This window comes from Rana temporaria, chromosome 6 (genome assembly GCF_905171775.1).
Source record: "Rana temporaria chromosome 6, aRanTem1.1, whole genome shotgun sequence".
NCBI classification, from domain to species: Eukaryota; Metazoa; Chordata; class Amphibia; order Anura; family Ranidae; genus Rana; species Rana temporaria.
Window position 1 is genome coordinate 81,009,078 of NC_053494.1, and position 25,718 is coordinate 81,034,795.

A 25,718-nucleotide genomic window follows, 5' to 3' on the forward strand; every position below is an offset into this window, starting at 1 on the left:
GGCGATATGTTCTCAAGCAGAAAGCTTTCTACGGACACGGAAACAAAAGCGGGAGACTGTTGGCGCGCACAATACAGGCAGCCAAGACTTCATCTGTGGTGCACCACACCCGGGATAGCCAAGGCAATATGTTCTCTAAAAACAAGGAAATAGCCAAACATTTTCAGAAATTCTACACAGAGCTCTATAACTTAAAACAGGGAGGAGGGCAGTTGACCGATTTTTCCAACCGTTGCTCTCAAATAAAAAAGACTTCCTAGTGCAATATTGCCCTAAGCCCATTACTTCAAATCAGGCGGTAGTCATGGAGAGTCCTCTCTCAATGGAGGAACTTAATCTAGTGATAAAACAAATGCAAGTAGGCAAAAGCCCGGGCACCGACGGTCTCCCTTTAGTATATTACAAGTGCTTCCTGGATGATCTTGCACCTAAGATGCTGCAAACGTTTAGCTCCTTTTCAAATCCCCACGCTTCCCTAGGCAGAATGTTAGAAGCCCATATTACTGTTATCCCAAAAGAAGTTAAAGGGTCACTAAAGGAAATTTTTGTTTTAGCTAAATGGCTTCCTTTACCTTACTGCAGTCCTGTTTTCATGTGCTCATTGTTCGTTTTTGCTATGATGTTGCTGTAATCCTTCTCTGTTCTGAACAGTCTGTTTCCTGATGAAAAAAGTCATGGGAGCTTTCTCTCTGTGGCACTAATCAAGGAGGTGTGATTACTGTGTGTCTTAAACCCCAATAACTTTTGTTTTACAAACCATAACTGCCCTCTATTGGCTCTGTGTCTCTGTACTTCACAGAAGCATGAAAAAGCATGTATAAACAAAACTGAAACCACAGGTACATTATATGATTGATTTTTATCTATTTTTGATCATTTGTAAAATGAATCAGTTAACCATTATGTCTCCATACCCTGTAAACCGTAATTTCGGGAAAACATATTTTTTTTCCTTTACAACTCCTTTAAGGACCCCTCACAAGTGGCAAATTACAGGCCAATATCTTTGCTTAATGTAGATACCAAATTGTATGCAAAGATTCTGGAAAATAGGTTGCTCCCCCTAATTCCTGGCCTAATTTCACCAGACCAAGTGGGATTTATTCCGGGTAGGGAAGCCAGGGATAATACTATCCGCACGGGGCGTGGCTTGGACATGAGACTGAGGACGCGTCTCGTGTGATCTCCGGCACCTTAATTATTAGATTTTACGGTAACCTACTGCTGTTCTACTCTCATGGCCAGCATGGCCAGGAAGTCGAGAAAGAGCCAGTCCAAGAAGAACACATCTGCGGGCTCTATCAAGCGATTTCTCGCCGCGGAGCCGGAGGACCTCGCGGAGGCGGATGGACTAGGCCGCTTGCCTCGGGGGTCAGCGTTTGGCTCCGCCTCCCGAAGTAGGCCTGAAGCCAGTCATCGGTCTTCTGTGTACTCGGGTGGATCGGAGGGTGAGGGAAGCCCGGATAGGAGATCTGGAGTTGCAGAGCTGGTGAGCGGACTCCCCACTAAATCCGACCTAGCCTCTATGCTACTGGGCCTAGAGAAGGCCATCAAGAAGGAGTTTTCGGGGGTGCGGTCTGATCTCGGCAAGGTCTTGGAGCGCGTGGAGGAGTCGGAACATCGCCTAGATAGACACGCCACGGCGATAAGAGACCAACAGTCCTCCACACGTGCTCTTGTCATTGGACTACCAGAAGCACAAAAGATGAAGACCTTGCGGCCTCCATCCGTGGCATCTTTAACCAGCTACAGGGCAATGACGCGGACTACCTCCTGAAGTTAGACCGGGTTCATCGCGCCCCCGCAATATGTCCTCTGATGTCCCGAGGGACGTGATCTGCCGGGTTCACTACTATAAGGAAAAATAAATCATGCGGAAGGCCAGAGAAGCCACCACGCTGGATTTTGACGGCGCCTCGCTATCGTTTTTTCAGGACCTGGCCAGAGAAACCCTGGAGCGGAGGAGAGCTCTTAGACCTCTGACAGAGAAGCTTCGAGAGGCCTTTATCAACTAAAGATGGGGGTTCCCAGCCGCATTGATTGCCTCCAGAGATGGGAAGACGGTGGTGCTCCGCTTTCCAGAGGACCTGGAGGTTTTCTGCATGGACCTGAACATAGAACCCCCAGAACTCCCTGGCTGGCAAGACGTTATCCCCTCTATCTCTACTGTGCCCGAGCCCCAATTGCAGAAAGTTTCCAGCAAACGTCGTTCTAATACCCCGGCTTCCACACAGAAGGCGGTCTGAGTCTTTTGATTCCCTGTTCGGTATGAGAGTGCTCGTTCGCTTGTTGGCCCTGGACACGCAAGTATACCCCTGTCGAAACCATTGACATCTCCCCTGCCTCATTTTTCCAAAAGATGACTCCATTGAGGTTGTGAGACTGATGGCGCCTTATTTCTTTATTGTTCTTGTTTGCGCACGATCAACCCAAGTTCGGTTTATATGGGTGACATGTGTACGCTGGTGGGTGGGTGAGATGGTGTGCTCTATGGGCCATACAACTACTGTTTAGAGTTTACTATGTTCACTATTATGTCTGGTTACCTAATGTTCATTTCATTTGTGCTGGTGCTGGGCCCTGCAGACTGCGTGTGCCTGTCATGGAAGCGCGTGGTCTGGTTTGGGGTACGGCCCCGCTCCTTTGCGCGGGGCGGTCGGGGGCTTGGCACTCCGTCGGGGTTGCCCTGTCGGGGGCGGCTTGCGAGGGGGGCCGGGCACCGGTCCGTCCCAAGGCTTTGCGTGCAGCTTGGTGGCATTACCTTCTTTGTACTGCGATGTACTCTTTTTTTGTGTCTTTTTCTTTTCTAACATCTTCTCTCCCCCTGCTCTCTTGGTCCCCCTCCCCCTCCCCCTACCATTACAGCGGGATGTATCTTAGATGCTCTCCTTCTGCGGGACCCATGACTACGATAAAGCTGATTTCTCTTAACGTGAGAGGCCTTTATGCTCCAGGTAAGAGGCATTTGCTTTTCAGAGAACTCAAACGCCTGCAGGGGGATATCATCTTCCTGCAGGAGATGCATCCGACACATACATCCACTGTAAAACTGTATGCACACCACTATCCGTCATGGTTTTACAGCCTCTCTGATGTATCAAAGGCAAAGGGTATAGCTATTGGGCTCCGAAGGGGGTCCTCTGTTTTGGAGGGCTCCCTTGCGGATCCATACGGAAGGTATCTCTTTTTGAAGGGCAGTCTGGGTAAACTGAAGTGTACACTAGCGAATATTTATGCTCCGAATCATGGCCAAGTGAGATTTTTGACTTCCACATTGTCTAAATTGAGTGACTTTGCACAGGGTTGCATTTTACTGGCAGGCGATTTTAATGATCTGCTGGAACCTTCCCTAGACACCTCACTAGGCAGATCTTGTGTCCCCCATAGACACCTCACGTACGCTCGCAAGAGATTGCATGAGGCGCAGCTATTCGATGCCTGGCGCATTATGCACCCACGTGAAAAATATTTTACACACTTTTCACGCCTTCATAATTCCCACTCCAGGATAGATTACTTCCTTATAAAACATCATTTTTTGAACTTGCTTACTCACTCCACTATTGAAGTGTCCACGATTTCTGATCACTCCCCTGTTAGTATATCCTTGCGCATACCGTCTTTGCCCTTAAAGTTCACCAACTGGAAGCTAAATGATTCCCTTATTGCAGAGGAAATAGACAAGCAGGAGGTAGAGGCGGCGCTCTCTCTTTACTTCAGTGAAAATGGCCCCTCGGTCTCATCGCCAGGTGTCTTATGGGAGGCTCATAAAGCACACATACGGGGTAAGCTCATGGAATTAGGCTCTAGGGAAAAAAGGGAGAGGACTCATTTGCAACTACAGCTCATCTCAGAGATAGGGGTGTTGGAACAGAACCATAAGTTATCGAGCTCCCCTATTGTTTTTCAGTCATTGACACAGAAGAGAGGAGTTGAGGGATCTACTTCATAAGGAGAACACTGCACGGCTCCGTTTGGTTTCCCAACAATTCTATGAATGGGGTAACAAACCTAGCCGCTTGTTGGCCAGGTCCATGCAGCAAAAGAAATCGGCCTCTTATATAGCCAAAATTAAATCCCCTCCTGACAAGCTAGTGTATGAAACTAGTGAAATAGCACAGGAATTTCGTGCTTTTTACCAAAAATTTACAATGTGGGTCGACCAATCTTGGATGGGTAAAGTAGACCTGCTCTTATAAGAGAATATCTGGAACAGTCCCACTTACCAAAACTCCCTGCTGGGGCACTGGAGGGGGAGTTCACCTCCGCAGAGCTCAAAATGGCACTTAAATCTATGGCTAATGGTAAGGCACCAGGGCCCGATGGCTTTACTGTGGCCTACTATCGTGCCTTGGCCGACACGCTTCTTCCTTTTCTAACCTCGTACGCCAACTCCATCTCTGCGGGGGGGACTTTCGCCCGGAGACTCTACATGCCCATATCACGGTGATTCCCAAACCTGACAAGGACACCAGTCTCTGCGGCAATTACCGGTCTATTTCTTTACTGAACATAGACGCCAGAATTATATGCCAAAGTCATAGCGCTGAGATTGTTGCCGTTTCTGCCCCAATGGGTGTCGAGGGATCAGACAGGGTTTATACCAGGCAGGGAGGCAAGGGACAACTCGCTAAGGACGCTGTCTGATTTCTTTTGTGCGATGGTGCTCCCAGCCCACCCTCCTCTTATCGACTGATGCTGAAAAAGCGTTCGATAGGGTGGACTGGGAGTACCTGATGATCACGTTGGAGCATCTGGGCTTGGGCCCGAATATGCTGTCAAGAATCTTGGCACTGTATAGCACCCCGTCAGCTCAATTGCGAACCAATGGTACCCTGAGTGAATCTTTTTTTCTACACAATGGAACTAGACAGGGCTGTCCCCTCTCACCTACACTATTTGCCCTTTCCTTAGAGCCCTTTTTAGCTACAATTTTTAACGACCCCAATGTTCATGGGATTAAGATCGGTAATTCGGAACATAAATATGCGGCATACGCAGATGATATCCTTTTTTACATCCAACAACCCTTAACTACGTTACCCACCCTCATGTCAGCCTTTACCAAATTTGGCTCCCTCTCCAATTTTAAAATTAATCTTTCCAAGTCGGAAATCTTGAATATATCCATCTCCCATAAGCTTGTAACCCAACTGAAACCTTTATTCCCTTTTGCATGGCAACCCCGCTCCTTAAAATATCTAGGCATATATTTGACCCCTAACAGATTCCCTGTTCCGCAGTAATTATATCCCTTTACTAAACGCAATTAGATCGGATTTACAGAAATGGACTCAGATGGCTCACTAATGGCTAGGACGTATTAGCATTATAAAGATGAATATACTACCCAGACTGCTCTTTCTTTTCCAAATGATCCCCTATGGGATCCCCCTTGGGTTCTTTAAGATTGTTTAATCCTTGATTCGTAGATATGTGTGGAACCGCAAGCGCCCCAGGATCGCCTATAACTGGTTGATTAAACCAAAAAGAGAAGGGGGCCTGGCGCTTCCAGACTTTAGGAAGTATTTTTATGCCATTGTTCTGGCGAGATTATCAGATTGGAAATACTACGTTGATACAAAACTATGGGTTCAATTGGAAATTGATATGTTTGGGGCTGACCTATTCCCTCCGATTTGGATACCTCCCAAATTTCGCAACATGACCCCGAATATATCCCCCCTTTCTAAGTCTTCGCTTGCACTCTGGGACTCATTGTGTAAGGCGCAAAAGTGGCCCTACAATTCGCCGTTGATGCATATTTTGGGTCATGACTATTTTCCACCTGGGAACATTGACCATAGTTTTGGCAAATCGGATCTCTCATGTTCCTTTGCTACATCATGTGACCTCCGTTGGGGGGGCCATACCAATGACTGATTTGTTTACATCAACACCAATTTCTTTTCTGGATCAATGGAAGCACCATCAGCTCTCTCAATTTGTGCGGTCCCTTCCCCAACCACTTCGGTCAGACTCGGAGCTGACGTCTGTGGAATCCCTGCTTGAGGGCAATCTTCCCCCAGAAAGGCCTGTGTCGAACTTTTATCAAGCCTTATTGGCCTTGCCACACACACACGTTCCTTGCCAAATGTGAACGAGATCTTCAAAGTCAGCTACCCGAGTCACAACTAACGATACTGTTTCAACTATCACGTTTCTGCCATTTCTTCAAAAACAGCGGAAGTCAATTATAAACTGCTAATGCGTTGGCACTACACACCGGAAATCCTTCACAAAACGTTTCCCTCGGTCTCTGACCGTTGCTGGAGGGGGTGTGGGGAAAGAGGGTCACACGCACATATTTGGTGGTTTTGCCCTCTAATTAAACCATTTTGGTCTTCAGTGTTATATTGGATTGAACAGAATCAGGGGTCAAGGGTTCTTGAAGATCTATTGGGTGGTGGTGTTTCACTGTACAAATGAACCAGCAGGATCATATTCAAAGTCGATTACCCCTCATCTTCCTAATGCGGCCAAGGCTCTTAGCCCTAGATTTTGGAAGCAGCCGAGAGCTCCCACTCTACGCCATTGGCTAATGGAGGTAGATCATATTTACTATATGGAAGATGCTACACTAACACCAAGAAACAAATCTGATCTAGCACGGAAAATATGGTCCTGCTGGTTCGCATTTAAGTTCTCCTCGTCTTATGCTGACATTTTAGCACAACCCCCATAATATGTAACTTATAGGATTGTATAGCTGTTTTGGATAGTATCCTGCTGTAGCTGGTGTCAACCCCCCCCCCCCCTCTGTATTTCCGCTCTGTTCTTCGCTCCTTTCCTATCTTTTCCTTTGCTCCTTCTTCCGTTGCTGCTCAGATACGCAGTTATGATGGTACTTCAACAATTGTTATGGAATTCTCAGAATAGTATTGATATCCGTCTAAGTATTTCGATTGGCTCGCATGACTCTCCTCTGACCTGGTTGTTAGGTGAGGTTGGTTAAGGTGGTGTTCTGGGTGTGGTGCATATGTGGCCTATTGTGCCTTAACCAAGCTGGGCCACTACGATCTGCGGTACTATTTTATTGTTTTGCACTGTTTGACACTGATGTCTGTACCTCATTTTGCATACAAATGTATTGTATCGGGCTGCAATGTATTTCCCCCTTTTTCTGTCCTCTCTCAATAAAAACTTGAAAAAAAAAAAAAAAATACTATCCGCACCCTGAACCTGCACCATTTGCTTACTTCGTCAGGCGCCAGGGGATTTCTCCTCTCCCTTGACGCTGAGAAGGCGTTTGACAGGGTGGCATGGGACTACATGCGGGAGGTGTTAAAAGGCATTGGTCTCCTCCCACGCATTTTCGCGCACATCAATGCTCTGTATACTAGTTCCTCAGCTAGGGTGAAAGCTAATGGCCTCCTGTCAGGCGCCTTCTCTATCAGCAATGGTACACGTCAGGGATGCCCGCTGTCCCCCGTGATCTTTGTCTTGACACTAGAACCGCTGTTAAATAGATTACGCAGAGATCGAATGAATCCCTTTTGCTCATAGGGAATTTAAGGTGGCCGCGTTTGCGGACGATATTCTGTTATCCCTACAAGCACCCCGATTGTCCCTACCTAACCTCCTAAAATATATAAATCATTTTGGTGAGCTATCTAACCTTAAAATTAACTACTCCAAGTTTCATGCTCTGAACATAACATTGACCCCGCAAGATGTCTTTCATTGTCAAGACTGTTTCCCTTTTCAATGGAAGTCTGAGGCCATTACCTACCTGGGTATTCAAATTACCAAAAAATTAGCAGACCTGTATAACCAAAACTTCCTAACCTCCCTCTCGAAACTCCAAATGGACTTGAAGGACTGGGCCAATCTAAACATTTCATTGTTCGGCCGATCGGCGCTCATCAAGATGGTTATCCTCCCCCAACTCTTCTACATAATGCAGACGATTCCAATACATTTGCCCCCCTCCTTTTTTGTGGCATACAATAGGGCCTGAACAACTTTCATACGGAAGAATACAGCCCCACGTATTAAATACGCACGCCTGGCCTGCACCAAAGCCACAGGTGGAATTGGCTTACCTGACCTTTATAAGTACTATCTAGCCTGCCATTTGACTGGAAAGTTCACAAAACGGGGAAAATGTGGGTGACGTCAGAAAACTATTGCACTAGAACCAGGACGCACGCACTCCCTTGGTAAGCATCCCGACACTGGCCCCAATCCATTAGGAAGCACCCACTCATCCACCCACAAAGACACCTCATTTCATACATTTATGCCCTACTCCAAAATGACTCTAGCCCTTCCGCGAAGCAGACCCTTCATACCTCCTGGGAAATGGATATACAACTAGCACTCACAGAGGAGGACTGGGAATCTATCTATACATTTGTTCATAAGGGGTCGCTGAATGTAGCGATTCAGGAAAATGGATACAAAGTTATAACTAAGGCCCCATGCACACGAGAAGCAAATGCAAACTCATCTAAACACAAGTTTTCAAACGCAAAAACCGGCGTTTTACCGCGATTTACCGCGTTTGCGTTTATAAGCATTTGGTTAAGAAACATCATAAGACCCTCCCTAAGCTCAAAAAACAATATTATTTAACCATTTCAGCTATTTTGTGAGACCAGAGCAGCTGAGAGAGAAGCAGTGTACGTGTATTTAGCGTGTCACTTGCCACGTCACCTGGCCACGTCACCTGCCACATCAACTGGCCACGTCACCTGACAAGTTGTGAATTGTCCACTTGCCACAGCACCTGGCCACGCCACCTGCCACAAGTTGTGGATTGTCCACTGGCCACGTCACCTGGCTATGTCACCTGCCACGTCACCTGGCCACGTCACCTGCCACAAGTTGTGGATTGTCCACTGGCCACGCCACCTGCCACGTCACCTGCCATGTCACCTGGCCACGTCACCTGCCACAAGTTGTGGATTGTCCACTTGCCATGTCACCTGGCCACGTCACCTGCCACGTCACCTGGCCACGTCACCTGCCACAAGTTGTGGATTGTCCACTGGCCACGTCACCTGCCAAGTTGTGAATTGTCCACTTGCCACGTCACCTGGCCACGCCACCTGCCACAAGCTGTGGATTGTCCACTGGCCATGTCACCTGGCTATGTCACCTGCCACGTCACCTGGCCACGTCACCTGCCACAAGTTGTGGATTGTCCACTGGCCACGTCACCTGCCACATCACCTGGCCACGTCACCTGCCTCAAGTTGTGTATTGTCCACTTGCCACGTCATCTGCCATGTCACCTGGCCACCCCACCTGCCACAAGTTGTGGATTGTCCACTGGCCACGTCACCTGGCCACGTCACCTGTCGCAAGTTGTGGATTGTCCACTTGCCATGTCACCTGGCCACGTCACCTGCCACATCACCTGGCCACGTCACCTGCCACAAGTTGTGGATTGTCCACTGGCCACGTCACCTGCCACGTCAACTGGCCACGTCACCTGCCACAAGTTGTGGATTGTCCACGTCACCTGGCCACATCACCTGCCACGTCAGCTGGCCACGTCACATGCCACAAGTTGTGGATTGTCCACTAGCCACGTCACCTGGCCACGTCACCTGCCCACGTCACCTGCCACAAGTTGTGGATTGTCCACTGGCCACGCCACCTGCCACGTCAACTGGCCACGTCACCTGCCACAAGTTGTGGATCGTCCACTGGCCACGTCACCTGCCACATCAACTGGCCACGTCACCTGCCAAGTTGTGAATTGTCCACTGGCCACGCCACCTGCCACAAGTTGTGGATTGTCCACTGGCCACGCCACCTGCCACGTCACCTGCCATGTCACCTGGCCACGTCACCTGCCACAAGTTGTGGATTGTCCACTTGCCACGTCACCTGGCCACGCCACCTGCCACAAGTTGTGGATTGTCCACTGGCCATGCCACCTGCCATGTCACCTGGCCACGTCACCTGCCACAAGTTGTGGATTGTCCACCTGCCATGTCACCTGGCCACGTCACCTGCCATGTCACCTGCCATGTCACCTGGCCACGTCACCTGCCACGTCACCTGGCCACGTCACCTGCCACGTCACCTGCCACAAGTTGTGGATTGTCCACTGGCCACGTCACCTGCCACATCAACTGGCCACGTCACCTGCCAAGTTGTGAATTGTCCACTTGCCACGTCACCTGGCCACGCCACCTGCCACAAGTTGTGGATTGTCCACTGGCCACGGCACCTGGCCACGTCACCTGCCACATCACCTGGCCATGTCACCTACAACAAGTTGTGGATTGTCCACTTGCCACGTCACCTGCCTCAAGTTGTGTATTGTCCACTTGCCACGTCATCTGCCATGTCACCTGGCCACCCCACCTGCCACAAGTTGTGGATTGTCCACTGGCCATGTCACCTGGCCACGTCACCTGCCGCAAGTTGTGGATTGTCCACTTGCCATGTCACCTGGCCACGTCACCTGCCACATCACCTGGCCACGTCACCTGCCACAAGTTGTGGATTGTCCACTGGCCACGTCACCTGGCCACGTCACCTGCCACAAGTTGTGGATTGTCCACTGGCCACGTCACCAAGCCACGTCACCTGCCATGTCACCTGGCCACGTTACCTGCCACAAGTTGTGGATTGTCCACTTGCCATGTCACCTGGCTACGTCACCTGGCCACATCACCTGCCACGTCACCTGGCCACGTCACCTACCACAAGTTGTGGATTGTACACTTGCCACGTCACCTGGCCATGTTACCTGCCACAAGTTGTGGATTGTCCACTGGCCACGTGACCTGGCCACGTCACCTGCCACATCACCTGGCCACGTCACCTACAACAAGTTGTGGGTTGTCCACTTGCCACGTCACCTGGCCATGTCACCTGCCACAAGTTGTGGATTGTCCACTGGCCACGTCACCTGCCACAAGTTGTGGATTGTCCACAATGCAATGCAAGCAATTATATTTTTTATGTTTTTTTTATGGTTTTTCATCATTTGCCATCATTTTTGAGATTTCTAATGTAAAAAAATAGGTCACCTTTAAAAACGCCTATAAACGAAATCGCGGCAAAACGCCGGTGCCGCGATTTGCGTCTAAAACGCAAAAGCTGAAAGCGTCTGAACCCAAAATTTTGGGTTTGGAAAAACGGCCCTAAACCCAACTGCTTTGAAACGCCAAAAAACGTGATTGTGTGCATGGACACATAGGATAACATTAAATGTGTTCAGGGGCAATTGAAAAAAATGCCCAAATGCCTCTGAACTCGAGTTTAGCAGCGTCTCGTGTGCATGGGGCCTTAATGATAAAGGACCCCAGCACGTTTACACAAGTTCTTACCTTCAGTTCCAAATATCTGTTGGAGATGCAAAAGAGCAGGGGGCTCCATGATCCATATTTGGTGGGAGTGTCCCACGCTCCAATCATTCTGGAAAGAAGTCTACTCCATAATATCCCGAGTCACCACCTATACCCTGGATTACAACCCGGCTCAATACCTACTGCATCACACAACCCTGCCCAAACATTCCAGAAATCACTGGCCATGCATATGGTCAATGCGGCCAGACTCTGCATTCCCACACACCTGTGATCAACAGATATCCCAATCATTATAGAGTGGCCAAAATAGAGGAGATGGAGGAACCGATTGATATCTCTCAAGACTGTATACAGAAATTCACAACGACCTGGCCCTGCTGGATGTATTTCAAGACTTCGGACTACTACAAGTCCTTATTTCCTTGATAGCAAAATTTTCCGCCAGAAAAGAGAACCTTGCGACCTGGACCCCTCCATCCCCCCCACCCCCCCTTTTTTTTTATCTCCCTACCCTCTACCCCCCCCCTCAACCGTTCGTTACCCCCCCCCCTCAACCGTTCCTTACCCCTATAGCGATATAACCGGCCAAGCTTATTTAGGCTCTACACCTTAGCCACCCCTTACCTCCCTGACCTAATGGGGTTTCAAAGTTTAGGTTTCAGTTGCAGCCGCGGCTAGGCCTGCGGGTTTTGGCCCCCGGGGTACTGAGGTCACTCACAATTTTCCTTGGCTCTATATAGGCACCGTTCTTAAGATACTCGAGTGTTGGTTATCCAGAGGGTGTCTTTAGGTTTATTGAATTTTAAATTTTGAATTGAGGTTTATTGAATTTTATCTGGTGATATGTACAGCACTGCGCTGTTCTAATACCCATGTTTATTAATTTCTGAACAATGCACGTTACCTATGTAAGTTTTTATTTATATTTTTTCCTTGATCTCCGAAAATCTAGGGTGGATCGGTGGGTATTGTTTAGGGTGGAGAGGAGGTTATTGTTTAGGGTGGAGAGAAGGTTATTGTTTAGGGTGGAGAGAAGGTTATTGTTTAGGGTGGAGAGAAGGTTATTGTTTAGGGTGGAGAGAAGGTTATTGTTTAGGGTGGAGAGAAGGTTATTGTTTAGGGTGGAGAGAAGGTTATTGTTTAGGGTGGAGAGAAGGTTATTGTTTAGGGTGGAGAGAAGGTTATTGTTTAGGGTGGAGAGAAGGTTATTGTTTAGGGTGGAGAGAAGGTTATTGTTTAGGGTGGAGAGAAGGTTATTGTTTAGGGTGGAGAGAAGGTTATTGTTTAGGGTGGAGAGAAGGTTATTGTTTAGGGTGGAGTGCAGCCTATTAGTACCTGTTAGTGTACATCAGTGCAGCCTGTCAGTGACCAGCGGTATAGCCCATCAGTATCCATTAGTGCCCACCAGTGGAGCCTGTGAGTGCCACCTCATTGCCCACCAGTGCAGCCTAACAGTGTCTATCAGTGCCATCTCACTAGTGCATAACGTCATTGCCCCCAAACAGCACAGCTCGTCATTGCCCCCAAACAGTACAGCTTGTCATTGCCCCCAAACAGTACAGCTCGTCATTGTCATTCACTGCCAGTCTGCCACCTCATCAGTGCCCACCAGCGAGCGCTCCCAGTTCCGTTCCTTCCTCTCCCCTCGCCAAAAAAACCTCAATTTGTCCCGACATGCTGCGCGCCTCGCCAGTCATATAGCAGCCGTTTAGAATAGACGGTGGGCAGGGATTTCCAGCCAGCACACATCCGCCTCTGATCCCTCACTCACAATCGGCCGATGCCGATTTCTTTAAAAACGTGATATATCGGCCGACCCCTAGTGTATATGCATGGTGAAATTTCTCCTAATAAAATTATTTTGTGAAGAAAAAAAAAAAAACAGAGGTCCCATGGCGGTGAGACTACAGCACACTCCACCATACAATACTAGAGTGCACACCCAGTAACACTAGTACCCCTGTAAGCCTCAGCTAAGCTAGTGACCAGCACCATCTAGCTGCTGTCCCATACAATGAATACAAAGGTCACCCACTGGTGCCTACCTGTATCCTGCTGGTGCTTTCGCCTCCTGAAGCCTGGGCCGATGGTATCTCGTCCTCCTCTAGCATCCTGGCTTGCTATGGTGTCCTTGCTGTCGTCTGCAGCCTCTTCCACGCTATTAGCACCAGCTGGTCGTTTTGAATTTCCTGCGCCTTTAAAGGGGAAGGACAGGTTACCCGGCGCACACCGGATCTTCCGGGTCAAGCGGCATCAGCTCTGGGTACCGCCCCCTCCAAGGGGATAACGGCGTCTTTCTACACGCCTGGGCACAGGAGAAACTCAAAACTGGGACCCCTTCTGCCCACCGCTAAAGAGGGTTGCCCGTGGCCACACACCGTCCTCCACATCACTGCACGACTCCACTGACCCCCTGCTGCTCTGAGGCTCTACTGCCCTGTTAGTGCAATGCTGTCTCCTGCAGCTTGTATACACAAGAAAGTGCTGCCCCAGCTGGACCCCTGCCCTGTTCAGCCCTCGAGAGATGGAGCCCCCCTCAGGTCCTCTGGCAACATGTCTCCTCCGGAAAGGAGGAAACACTAAGACTGACCAGGGACCTGAGGGATCGCCTCTTAAAGGGAGGAAAATGATGGCAATGTTTCCCGATTGTGAGGAGGAGCTCCATCTCTCAAGGGCTGACTTGGAAGACGGGGTAGATCCCCTTCATCTGCTCTGGCTCTCTCATCAGATGAGCATTCTGAGGGTGAAAAATCCCTCTCTGGAGAGGAGGATCAGGCGCAGTGAGGAAGAGAAGATTTCTTCTGCCTCTCAGTCACTAAAGATGCAGGTGCAATATTATGCAGAGATGGTGCGTGCCACTTACAAATTGCCTCCTGTTGAAACTTCTAGGTCAGTGGTTCTTAACCTTGGGTTCGGTGAGTCAGTCTCGCGGGTTCGACGGAGGTCAAGACACACCCCACTCATATAATTCGTGATGACACGCCCAGCTTGTCCATCATTGGCTGCAGGTGATCACGCAACATCGCTTGGCCTATCTGTGCTGCAGGGAATTTGGCGCGCCCAGTAGTCGATTTGTAACTGTCGTGATGTACCCGCGAAACTGAAGCAAGCAATTGCCACGCACCTAGATGAGCTTGCAAAGTCTCTCGACGCATACTTCCATACAAGAGAGTCATATCCAGCATGGGTGAGACAGCCGTTCACGTTTAGTGTTGAGACAACATGTCAATGATGAATACCTCGATTAAATCATTGAACTTCAGCAGAGCCAGGTTCAACAGCAACTCTTCAAAACAACAACGCTCTTAATGTTTTGGTGTCAACAAATGGTAACGTACCCTGTTATTGCTAAGAAAGCTCTGGAGATTTTCATACCGTTTGTTACAACATATCTTTGCGAGCAATCCTTTGAGGATGCTGGACATAAAAATGAAGAAAAGGAACAGACTTTTTTTGCGAAAATGACATGAGTGGCACTTGCCAAGGTAAAGCCGCGCATTTCTGAACTGGTCTCTGAAAGACAACAGCAGAAGTCACACTGATTTGCAGTAAATATTCATTATTATGTTTTTGTGTGAAAATCATGTTTTAATGGTTTTGTTCTTAATGGTTTTGTTCTTTAATGGTTTTGTTCATTTTGTGCACCCATGTATAAATATATACCTAAATATATACCTATGTTTTGAATTTGAAAAAATCATATTTTATTTTTCCATTTAAGAAAGGTTTGGTGAATGAGCATATGAAACTGGTGGGGTTCAGTACCCCCAACAAGGTTAAGAACCACTGTTCTAGGTCCTCTGTTTCCTCTTTGGGAGCTCAGAAATCCCTACAGTCTGCATGCTCATTTTCAGTTCATTCCTTGATGGATAAACTGATGTATAATGACTGGGTTCACCCAGATATCCTATGGAGGAAGGTTTCACTAAGAAATGGGGGGTACCTGCTATAGATGCAGCTATTTATTGTGCAAACAAAAGCCTGACCTGTTCTATAAACAATGCTCAGGGCTTTAACCACTTCCCGCCCGGCCTATGGCCGATTTACGTCCGGGAAGTGGTTATGAAATCCTGACAGGACGTTCCAGAACGTCCTGCAGGATTTCATGCCGCGCGCGCCCGTGGGGGCGCGCATCGCGGCGATCGGTGATGCGGGGTGTCAGTCTGACACCCTGCATCTCCGATCTCGGTAAAGAGCCTCCGGCGGAGACTCTTTACCACGTGATCAGCCGTGTCCAACCACGGCTGATCACGATGTAAACAGGAAGAGCCGCCGATGGCTCTTCCTCCTCGCGTCTGACAGACGCGAGTAGAGGATAGCCGATCGGCGGCTCTCCTGACAGGGGGGGTTCGCGCTGATTGGTTATCAGCGCAGCCCCCCCTCGGATCGCCACCCTGGACCACCAGGGATGCCCACCCTGGACCACCAGGGTGGGCAAAAAAAAAAAAAAAAAAAAACAGAAAAAAAAAAAGTTAAAAAAAAAAAAAAAAAAAAGCATAAAGAAAAAAGATGCCAGTCAGTGCCCACAAATGGGCACTGACTGGCAACAATCAGTGCTGCCACCCCAGTGTCCATCAGCGCCACCCCAGTGTCCATCAGCGCCACCCCAGTGTCCATCAGCGCCACCCCAGTGTCCATCAGCGCCACCCCACAGTGCCCATCCATGCCCAGTGCCCACCTAGCAGTGCCCATCTGTGCCACCCATAAGTATACATCAGTGCCGCCCATGAGTGCCCATCTGTGCCGCCTATGTGTGCCCATCAGTGCCGCCTATGTGTGCCCATCAGTGCTGCCTATGTGTGCCCATCAGTGCCGCCTATGTGTGCCCATCAGTGCCGCCTGTGTGCCCATCAGTGCCGCCTATGTGTGCCCATCAGTGCCGCCTATGTGTGCCCATCAGTGTCGCATACCAGCGCCGCCAATCAGTGCCACCTCATCTGTGCCCGTCAGTACTACCTCATCGATGTCCATCAGTGCCATCTCATCGGTGCCCATTAGTGCCGCCATATCAGTGCCCGTAATTGAAAGAGAAAACTTATTTACAAAAAAATTAACAGAAAAAAATAAAAACGTATTTTTTTTTCCAAATTTTCAGCCTTTTTTTAGTTGTTGCGCAAAAAAAAAAAATCGCAGAGGTGATCAAATACCACCAAAAGAAAGCTCTATTTGTGGGAAAAAAAGGACGCCAATTTTGTTTGGGTACAGTGTAGCATGACCGCGCAATTGCCATTCAAAGTGCGACAGTGCTGAAAGCTGAAAATTGGCTTGGGCGGGAAGCTGCGTAAGTACCTGGTATGGAAGTGGTTAAGGATCCAACTGTTAAAAAGCTGAAATCTTTATTGAAAGCCGCCTCCTCTATGGTTGGTGCTGTAGTACAACCTGCAGTTGCAGCGATTAGCATATGTCAGTTCCTCAAGGAACAAATGAAGCAGATAGTTAACCTCTTCCCTACAGAGGAGATTGAGATTTATGAGGACCTTCCTAAGGCCATGTGTTTTACGATTGATGCGATTATGGACTCTGTTCAGCAAGCATCCCGCTTGAATCTCCTGGTGCACACGCGCAGGTCCCTTAGGTTGAAACATTGGGAAGCCGAGGTTTCTTGCTAAAGATACTTGGCGGCATTCCCCTTTGGTGGAGGACACCTGTTTGGGGGATGATATGGATAAATACATCCAAAAGATTACCGGAGGCAAGTCTACTATGTTGTCGGTCAAAAAGAAGAGTAAACGTCCTTCATTTAAGCACTCTTTCCCCAGCCCCTGGAACCTCATTCTCCAGGCAGTGGCGACGGCCTCCCCAGTCAAACACTAGGGTAAAAGGCACAGAGCCAAGGGCAGAAAAGGATTCGGGGGTTCAAAATCTTCCAAGCAGAACCCCAGAACTTCCCTATGAAGGGACGCCCCCGCTCGACCAAGTGGGGGGAAGGCTGCTGCAATTTGCAAATGTCTGGCAGGAATAAGTTCAGGACAAGGGGGTCATCTCCACGGTGTTCTCAGGCTACAAGCTGAAATTCAGAGAACTTCTGACACCCATTTTCTGAGATCAAGAACTGCCAAAGATCTGGAAAAATAGGACTTTGTACTCACCGTAAAATCCTTTTCTCTGACGTCCATGGACAGATACAGCTCCTTAAGTCTTGACAAGTGGGTTATGTTCCCTGTTTACAGGAGAGGACTAGGCAGAAACATGTTAAATGGTTAAATACATGTTACATTAACAGAGTTGAACAGCCCCGCCCAGGGAGCGGTCCCTCTAGACATAACCCTCCTCACTGCAGCATGCAGCCTCCGTTCATAACAAGCAGTACAAACCTAAAAAGGAGGGGTGGGAGCTGTGTCCGTCCATGGACGTCAGAGAAAAGGATTTTACTGCGAGTACAAAAAATCCTATTTTCTCTCATCGTCCATGGACGGACACAGCTCCTTAAGTCTTGACAAGTGGGACGTCCCCAAGCAGTGTCAAAACGAGGGGTGGGAAATATTTCAGTAAAACCAATTTTACCTTCACCCCAAAACAAGCAGAGCTACTCAAACGGAGGAGATGCAACTTCATAACGGCCACCTGCAAACGCTAGCGGGCGAAAGAAGCATCAGAAGATGCACTCACAGCAACCAGGAAATTTTGAAAAACAAAAAACGTAAACGGACGACCAAGTCGCCGCCCTGCATACCTGTGACACCGACGTATTAAGTCGGAAAAACCCAGGAAGCATCAGGTGCCCTGGACGAAAGTGCCACGACCGGAAACGGGGGGCCTGCCCTCTAAGAGCATAGGCCTGTATGACGGTCTGTCAGATCCACCGAGACAGGGTGGTCGACGAGACCGCCAGGCCTTTTGTGGACCAGACACTGACACAAAAGAGGGTCAGATCTCCAAAGCGGAGCCGTAGCAGGTAGGTACACCCGCAAAGCGCGTACCACACCTGAAGTATGAAAAACAACCTCCGTAGGATGCGCCGGCCGAGGGCAAAAAGGATGGACGAAACAATGCCCCTATTCAGGCGAAAGTCCGAGACCACCTTCGGAAGAAGGGAAGGTCGCAGGCGCACCACTACCTAATCCTTATGGAGGATCAAGCATGGCGGCTTGCAAGACAAGCCCGCCAGCTCAGAGACCCCTCTAACGGAAGAAAAGGGCCACCTTCCGAGATAATATTAAGAGAAAATCTCTGATGTTTCCAAAAGGAAGGCCCCTGAGGAACCGAGAGCACCAGAGTCAAAACTCATTGGGGAAGAGATGGGCCAAGAGGGGAAAGAATATGACAAACCCCCTGCACAAAGAGGTACCCACCAGGAAACGGGCCCCAAAGGGCCACTGAAAGAACACAGCCAAGGCTGGACTTTGCCCCCAAACGGTGCTTAAAAGTAATTTGAGATCCACTCCAAGCTGTAAAAAACAGCAGGACCCTGGCCATCGAATACATCCGTGGACGTCACTTCATCTCTTCGCACCAAGAGATGTAGGCCTGCCAGGTGTGACTGTAGATTCTCCTGAAAGACGACTACCGTGCCCTCAGCATGGTTGAGATGACCGAGTCAGACAGACCCCGGTCTCTTAAAGTCTGGCTACCAATAGCCATGTTGAGCAAGTCAGTGACTGTACAAGGAAGAAGGAAGTATGGGACCTAGAGACAGAAGGACCTCTCGCCCTGGCGACGGCCAGGGTACCTCCGCTATGAAGCGCTCGAAATCGGCGTACCAAGGATGCCAATGTCAATCTGGAGTGATTAGGAACATTGGGATCCCCTCAGCCTCCACTCTATGGAGCAGCCGAGTAAGCAACACGAATGGAGGAACGGTATAAGGCCGCCGATACAGACCCCCACAGGGTCACCAGCGCAACTTACCCGTCAGTACCAGAGCACTAGACCTGGTCACTAACTTCGAAACCCTTGCGGTGGAGACGAGCGGCCAGGAGATCCACGAGTGGAAAAAACCAAGGCGAGCCCGGGTTACGCAACGACACAGATCTTCCTGGGCTTGAACCCAGAGGCAACTGCATGCAGGGCAGGCAGTCTACCGCTGAGCTATAATCTCGCCTGCCCTGTGAGACTCACTTCCTGCAAGGGGAACCGAAACACCCCCAGGCACAGAAAAATAGTCACCCTGGTCCAGCATCAGGTGACTCCAGTAGTCCACCTGCTGGCATACCCATGGTAGACCAAAGCCACGATTGTGGCGTTGTCGGCTAGAACCTTGCAACCTCCTCGAAAACGAGGAGAATCAAAGCCTGATCACCCAAATAGTGTGGACAGGGTCCACAGCACCCAGGCGGCCTTCCACCTAGGTACTAACCAGGCCCGACCCTGGGTAGCTACCGAGATCAGAAGAGATCAGGCACATTTAGGGAGTTTTGGCCATAGGTCCATGCAAGTCCAGCGACTCTAAGGCGACTCTAAGGCGACTGGACCCCCCCCCCCCCCCGGGGTCCCCACAACCCATGAGGCCTGCGTCCGTCGTAAACACCGACCACTGGAAGGAAGAACAACTTCCCGGTCCGAAGAGCCGGGGATCTCCGTCACCAACACAGAAGACTCCGACTAGGTGGTGCACCTGAATCTGGCGATTACAGAGACAAGAAATTTCTTACCACCTGGACAGTATTTCCCCCTGGAAAGCCCAAGTGTGGAACTGAGCATACAGTACCGCCTCGAAGGAGGCTACCCACAGGCCCCGGACCTGCATGTACCCGGAGAGAAGACCGATAGCGTGATGCCAATACCCTCACTGCAAACTGAAGAGTCTGCAATTTCTCCAGGGGGAGAAGGACCTTCGCTCTCTCAGAAGAAGGTCGTTCAAGAAGCCCACGAGGCAAAACCTCACTTTCCCAACAAAGTTCGGATAATTGCAAGCTCCTAGGTGAAAACCCTCAGTGCTGACGCCAGATCAAAAGGGAGGGCCACAAACTGACAGAGGCCCATCACGAAGCACAGAAAATTCTGTGACATATGCAAAACGGGACATGCATGTATGCGTCCCTGCGGGACTTGCAAGTCAGGCAGACCGATAAGCCGGGCGAGGAATAAACGTGAAAAGAACTCTGTTCTATGGATAGGCGTAAACCCTATCTAGGACTCTGAAGAGACCACCTCGCAGACCCATCAGTCATAGAGCAGGGAGATTCACTGAATTGTGAACCTGTAAGCAGCCACCCCCACCTAGAGCAGGGAGGTTAGACGACTGCATAGGCGGGATTTGGGTGCCTGCGTTTACGCACCCAGGGACAAATTAGTCCCCCAGCTGAGCCCTTGTCGCCCCCCGTAATAATACATACACAAAGTGTGTATGCATTTTATGGAAGTGTATGCACACGTCTTTGGTGGGTGGGAGGAAACCGGAATACCCGGAGGAAACCCACGCAGACACAGAGAGTGACAATGTAAGCTCCAGCTAGATTGGTGTCAGTGTCCGGAATTCGGACCAATGACTCTTGCTGACAAGTAATGGAATTAACCACTACACCACCGCGTACCATCTCTGAAACAGAAGCCCTGGATAACAAGGGCGCAGCATTCAAAGAAGCATCTCAGACCTATATGAGGCCCTGGACCAACAGGTTCGCTAGCCTAATATCGTTGGTAGAGAGACGGTGCTCCTCCACTGTCTGGTGCAAAATGCTCACTCAGAAATCGACTGAGACCCCAGAGTAGTAGCCACAATAGGCCGCAAGACGGACCCCAGCATGGTAAACATGGCAAGGGCCAGTACTTCGGATCTTCTAACAGCCAGATCCATACAAGCGGGGACTCCCGTAATAGGGAGAGTGGTCAGCTATACATGACACCCGGACGATCCCCTGAAAGGGCTCTCCTCAAAAAGGACACTGAACTGCCAGGCGGTGAGGGACTACCTCAGCGGCTTTTCTCCTTCCGCATCTTAGAAATTATCAAAGAAGGGCACAGAAGGAGAGAACCTACACAGCGGTCTGATTGGTGAGATCCAAAAAAGACAGAGCCCTCGGCGGAAACACAGCTGCACTATACAGCTTAAGAGAGTCCCTTACAGCAGTCAGAAGCGCACCCATAAATGCCTTATCCTGCACTGACCCAGGCACCTGGTCCATGGCTCCATAGCAGAAAAAAACAAAAGTACCCCCCTTTGGGTGGGACTTTAAAGGTGACACACAAAAAAGTGTTATATAGACCATAGAAAAAATAAAAAACACATATGGTCATATATCCTTATATACAATACGGAGCATTCCCCAAGGGATAACTGAGGGAGGGGGCACTCTTAACCCCTGCCCGTCCGCATTCCGCCCCCAGCCTGGCCCAAAAGTGTCCAGGGCTAACAAGTCTCTGTGGAGATCCCAGGTGCTAACACCTGCTGCTGAGCATGTTGGGGAAGGACCAGATACTGACTCCAAATATAAAATACATTCATGTAATGGAAAAAGAGTTGTTGTTGGAGGAACATTGAAATGGACTTTCTAGGCACTAGTCGTTTGAAATCATTTAAACCAAAAAACTGGTTCAAGAAAGGCATCAACAGGGTGATGACTATCATGTATATTGATATTCAAGACAAGCTCTACATGTTTCGCGGGGGAATCCGCTTCATCGGGAGCTATTGATATTTCTGAAATGAAAACAGGCTGTTATTGGTTTATATAGGTCCATTAATATACAAATGGGTACAAAACCAAATATCATATGTAAAATATCACATATGCACTAAAGCACCATACAAAGCACATGCAGTTAAAGCCACGGTTGTAAGGAGGAGTCACCAATAGGACAGCGCACTGTGGGACCCAAAGAGAGGACATGCAGGGACGCACCAGAAAGTGGAATGTAATATAGTAAATGGGTTCGTGACATGGTGGAGGGCACTAAAGAATAGTGCACTCAGACAATGTAGAAATTCCCAATAGTAATTCAGTAGTGTTAAAGGTAGTAGGGATGTGTATTACAAACAAGAAGATGGTGGTGAAAAAGGGTCATAGTGCTCACAAAGTGTAAGGGACTATGAAAAAAATAAAGGGGGGAAAAAAGAAAAGGAAAAAAAAAAAAAAGGGGGGAGAAAAGGAAGAGGGGAACAAAAAAAGGAAAGAGGTATATAAGGTGGTGAACCTACCATCCACGGTAATGGATATAGTTCGGTATTGAACTCGATAGGAGGAGATAGTGAGAATAATAGAATTGCATTGTTCTTTTCTTTTTTCGTCAAACGGTCTTGATGTTAAAAGGGGCTGGGGGATTGTCTGATAAAGTAGAGGAAAAATATGGACATGTGATATTCAGTTAAAAAGTCCACTAGCAAGGGGCTTATGAGAATAAGAAGGGGGTAGGAGATATAGATAGTAAAAAGGTATGGGGTGGGGTGTCCAACATCCTGATACATACCCAAAACAAGCCAAAAGGTAAATTCGCTGGTCCCAGTATTAAAGTGACTGAATATTACAGGCAGCAAAAGCGAGCATATTCAATAGGAGGGATAGTTAGACCGCACACGTGATCGGAGACGCATATTTATATGGGGATGTGTTTCCCAGCAAACTAGAGGTGCTCTTCTACAGCAAACGGCGTTACTGATTCGGCGGTCGTGCTGGTAGGTTCTATATCTTGTCTGCCTGCAATCCTTATTGGTCTAACTGTAAAGCTTACTTAAACTCTTTTCATTGGGCTCTGGTTATTTAGTTCTATTTTTTCTTGTCTCCTGTTCCATACAGGTTGTATCCATTATTCAGCCCTTTCAATGCCTTCTGGTCTCCATATATTCAGAACATAATTTCTGACACTTATGGGATAACTATCCCTCCTATTGAATATGCTCGCTTTTGCTGCCTGTAATATTCAGTCACTAATACTGTGACCAGCATATTTACCTTTTGGCTTGTTTTGGGTATGTATCAGGATGTTGGACACCCCATACCTTTTTACTATCTATATCTCCTACCCCCTTCTTATTCTCATAAGCCCCTTGATAGTGGACTTTTTAACTGAATATCCCATGTCCATATTTTTCCTCTACTTTATCAGACAATCCCCCAGCCCCTTTTAACATCAAGACCATTTGACGAAAAAAGAAAAGAACAACGCAATTCTATTATTCTCACTATCTCCTCCTATAGAGTTCAATACCGAACTATATCCATTACCATGGATGGTAGGCTCACCACCTTATATACCTCTTTCCTTTTTTTGTTCCCCTCTTCCTTTTTTCCCCCCTTTTCTTTTTTCCCCCCTTTTCTTTTTTCCCCCCTTTTCTTTTTTCCTAGTCCCTTACACTTTGTAAACACTATGACCCTTTTTCACCACCATCTTCTTGTTTGTAATACACATCCCTACTACCTTTAACACTACTGAATTACTACTGGGAATTTCTACATTGTCTGAGTGCACTATTCTTTAGTGCCCTCCACCATGTCACAAACCCATTTACTATATTACATTCCACTTTCTGGTGCGTCCCTGCATGTCCTCTTTGGGTCCCACAGTGCGCTGTCCTATTGGTGACTCCTCCTTACAACTGTGGCTTTAACTGCATGTGCTTTGTATGGTGCTTTAGTGCATATGTGATATTGTACATATGCTATTTGGTTTTGTACTCATTTGTATATTAATGGACCTATATAAACCAATAACAGCCGGTTTTCATTTCAGAAATATCAATAGCTCCCGATGAAGCGGATTCCCCCGCGAAACATGTAGAGCTTGTCTTGAATATCAATATACATGACAGCCGTCACCCTGTTGATGTCTTACTTGGACCAGTTTTTTGGTTTAAATGTGTTGTAATCATTGCAATTTCTGTGATAATTCATCCTGTACTTTTTAATGTTTTTTATAAATGTAATTACATCATTGTTGATTCAATAGCCCATGTGGGATTGCATCAATAAAAAAATCTTTTTTCAAACGACTAGTGCCTAGAAAGTCCATTTCAATGTTCCTCCAACAACTCTTTTTGCTATAATCAGGACGTGGCACTGCACTACTTTGAGACACCCACGGTCCATCCTGTGGCTTATGTACTCTTACCCTCCAAATTTATTTATGTAATGGACCTGTCTTTACATAAAAACTGACGCTCCCAGGGCCCTATACAGGGCATCTTACCCACTTGCTGCGCTGACCCGGGGTATTTAAAACTTATACCAATATAAGTCTGTTACTCTCATAGCCAGGGGACTCACCTCAGGAGACTGCCCAGCGCTGCCGACCGCTCTCAGCACACAGCGTGTGGAGAGGAAAGAAACCATGAAGGAACTGTGGCGTCTGCAGCGACCTGTGTGCGCCGTAGATACAGCACTAGGGGTCAGAACTGCACAAAGATGGCTGCCCGCTGCACATTGCGCCGCTACGACAAAATAACCGCCAATGGGAGTTTTCAATGTAATTGAAAACCTCCCAAATAATGGCGCCAGCGTCGGCCATACGGCGGCAAAACGCCGCATTTTAAACAGGGAAAGCCTCCCAGGGCTTTTACAGTGAAAACCCCCACAGGAAAAACCCAGTATCAAACAATAAAAGGTGCCAGATAACACAGCCCTCTCAGGAAAGACCCCCCTCCCCCCGGACAGCGTGCCTTAGCAATGCAGCAAGGGAAAGGAGCAGGGAAGGGAGGAGAAGAGCACCCCCGAACCCCAGGAATGCCCAACCGTACCAACCCACCGAAGCGGGAGGGACTGTACTTACCCGTCCGAGCGAGGACCCGCTGACGCACTCCTTACAGACCTACAACCGCAATGGAGGTAGCTGTCGGCCCGGTCCACTGTTAGTGAGGCAACATCACAGCCCAGTCATATGTGGACCTCGGAGCAAAGCTCATGGCCACCTCAGGAGTCATGAGGTATGGCGTGGCAGACCAAGCCTCTTTGCATAGATGTGTCCACGCTTGCTGGTCGGACTGAGTAGACTACAAGGATCTATAATATCCAGCCTGTCACTCGACAGTTGAAAGAAGATTCTTCAACAAAAAGTGAAAATAAAATAAAATAAGATAGAATAAAATAAAATTTCTCCTCAGGGCGCTGGGCCCAAAGGGAGCTATACATCCTTCTCCTTTGCTAGGCAGAACGAAACTGAGGCTGCATGCTGCAGTGAGGAGGGTTATGTCTGGAGGGACCGCCCCCTGGGTGGGGCTGTTTAACTCTGTTAATGTAACATGTATTTAACATGTTTCTGCCTAGTCCTCTGCTGTAAACAGGGAACATAACCCACTTGTCAAGACTTAAGGAGCTGTGTCTGTCCATGGACGATAAGAGAAAAGGCCTTTGTTTGTGGCCTTGAAACACCTGTTGTACCGAGGGGTAATCATAGAGTTAGCCCCAGAGGATCAAGGTTCTACTCAAACCTTTTCATGGTTCCAAAACGGGGATGTCAGACCTATTCTAGATCTGAAAAGCCTGAATCAGTTTCTGAACATCCGCTCCTTTCACATGGAGTCTGTCCGTTCAGTTGTCTCCACCCTCCAAGGAGGAGAATTCCTGGCATCAA

The 25,718-nt window shown here is 48.5% G+C and overlaps 1 protein-coding gene and 1 long non-coding RNA gene across 8 annotated transcripts in view; one reads left to right on the top strand and one right to left on the bottom strand.

The window, feature by feature from the left end:
* NUBP1 (nucleotide binding protein 1) overlaps positions 1-25,718 on the bottom strand; it is a 263,729-nt gene that overhangs the window by 134,672 nt on the left and 103,339 nt on the right. The window lies entirely within an intron of this gene.
* Positions 22,730-24,102, top strand: LOC120943577. The gene is made up of 3 exons (XR_005750305.1): positions 22,730-22,827; positions 22,949-23,121; positions 23,883-24,102. It is a non-coding gene; the product is annotated as an uncharacterized LOC120943577 (long non-coding RNA).